A 2,500-nucleotide genomic window follows, 5' to 3' on the forward strand; every position below is an offset into this window, starting at 1 on the left:
GTAGTAGTACTCGTGCTTTGAGCAGCGCGCGTTCGTCGATTTAGCACTCTCAAAGCACCGAAAGAGAATGAGTGAGAGGAAGAGAGAGAGAGAGAGAAAGAGAGAGACAGAGAGAGACAGAGAGAGAGAGAGACAGAGAGAGAGAGAGACAGAGAGAGAGAGAGAGACAGAGAGGGAGCAAGGAATTCGAGTTTGGATAAAGAAGCATGGCTCCGTGGAGTAATGCCTTCGTGCGATTGCGCGTGCGCGCGCATGTAAAAGGAAGAGAAAGAGAGAGATAGAGAGAGAGAGAGAGAGAGAGAGAGAGAGAGAGAGAGAGAGAGAGAGAGAGAAAGTGTACGTACGCGAGAAAGGATTCTGAAAAGGGGTGAGTTGATTTTAGAGAAAGAAGAAGAGCGTGGGGATGAACGAGAGAGTCAGAGAGAGAGAGAGAGAGAGAGAGAGAGAGAGAGAGAGAGAGAGAGAGAGAGAGACAAAAAGAGAGCTAGAGAGAGAGAAAGTGAGAGAGAGAAACTCGACGAGATCAAATAGAAAGAGACAGTGATAGAAATAGAGGAAGAGATGGATGTATGGAGGAGTTAAAGAGAAAGAAAGAGATAGATAGATAGATAGATAAAGAGAAAGAGAGAGAGAGAGAGAGAGCGAGAGAGAGAGAGAGAGAGAGAGAAAGTGGAAATTCATAGAAACGTCGAAGGCAAAAGATGGGATATGTTCGAGGAAAGTGGAGTGGATTAGTTTGGGAAAGAAGATAGATAAATAGATAGATAAATAGATAGATAGATAGATAGATTTTTATATATATATATATATATATATATATATAAATATATATAAATATTCGGTAAAAGTATATATAGACATGCACGATATTTTCTTTTGTTTCTCTGTTTTCTTTCTCTTTTGGTTTTCTCTCTTTTTCTTTTACTTCCTTATTTTTTCCTTCTTTTTCTCTTTTATTTTTACACACTCACACACACACACACACACGTACACACACATATATATGTGTGTGTGTGTGTATGTACGTGTGCGAGCGTGTGTGTGTGTGTGTGCGCGCGCGCGTATTTATAAGTACATATTCTCATATCATCCTTTTTTTCTTCTTGCATAATCCCATATCTATTATTATTATCTATTATTAAATATTTTATTTCGCGGGACGAAGAGGAAGAATCGTTAGAAAATAAATGCCCGACAATCGAGCGTCCCAAAGCTTTCATCGTTTTTTTCATCGTTTATTTGTTAGACCCGCGAACGAGTAAATGAAAAAGGTAAATCGAATTGAAAGAATTAATATAACGATATATACATACATACATACATACATACATATATGTATATATATGTGTATATATTTGTATATATATATATATATGTATGTATGTCCGTCTTTTTACGCGACACAGATGGACACAGACGAAGAACACAAAATTTGATGAAATTTCTACGCGAGAATTTTTTTATTATTTTTCTATTTTTATATATATATATATATATATATATATATATATATAAATTTTTTTTTCTTTTGATTTCTTTTTTGTACCTCACTTTCTCCATCACGTCTCTTTTCTAGATTTTTCTTTCTTTTTCGTACTTTCTCCTCATATGCTTTTCTTCTCTTCGTTTCTTTTCTTTATTCCTTTTTCCGTCTTATTCCTTTTTCTGTTTTTTCTTTTCTTTTCTTTTCTTTTCTTTTCTTTTCTTTACCGACGTTAGCAGGGAGAGCAGCAAACAGCAAAGCATTTGGGCACATGCAAATAGACCCACATGCAAGTGAATTCGATATATAGAGAATATATAATAATAATAATAATAATAATAATAATAATAATAATAATAATAGTAATAATAATAATAATATAATAGTAATAATAATAATAATAATAATAATAATAATAATAGTAATAGTAATAATAGTAATGATATATAATATATAATATATACGTAGATATATAAGATACGTAGATGTGTATAAGATCGTTCTCGGCGAATTATTTGCATCGCGTCATTTTTCGCTTATTCATTTATCTATTTATTTATTTATCTACTTATTGATGTTTTCATTCACTTTTCAATGAATGTCAGACGATATTTGAAAGGATCGAAGGTTTACGATCGAAACGATCTCGCGTGTCCGTCGACGATCGTAGTACCAGCGTTCGACGTTCATCGATACGCAAATAAGTATAACAATAATATATATAAATATATATGTGTATGTGAGCATATATGTATATATATATATATATATATATATATATATATATATATGTAGAGAGATGTATATATAAATGCAGAGCAAAGAGACACGAGAATAATAAAAAGTAGTCGACAAATCGCAATCTGTACGAGACGACTCCAAAGGGATAGTCAAAAATCTTTTTACAATGAAAATCGTAACATATAATTATTTATCGACAATATCTCGATTAATTTAAAAAAAAAAGAATGTTTCCTTTTTCTTTTGACAATCCCTCGTTAATCGATCTGTACGTCG

The 2,500-nt window shown here is 32.7% G+C and overlaps 1 protein-coding gene across 5 annotated transcripts in view; it reads right to left on the bottom strand.

Moving 5' to 3' along the window:
- The window catches only part of LOC124947202 (protein bric-a-brac 1), a 69,479-nt gene that overhangs the window by 39,903 nt on the left and 27,076 nt on the right, over positions 1-2,500 (bottom strand). The gene's annotated exons all lie outside the window — the stretch shown is intronic.

Source organism: Vespa velutina, chromosome 2 (assembly GCF_912470025.1).
Source record: "Vespa velutina chromosome 2, iVesVel2.1, whole genome shotgun sequence".
Taxonomy (NCBI): Eukaryota; Metazoa; Arthropoda; class Insecta; order Hymenoptera; family Vespidae; genus Vespa; species Vespa velutina.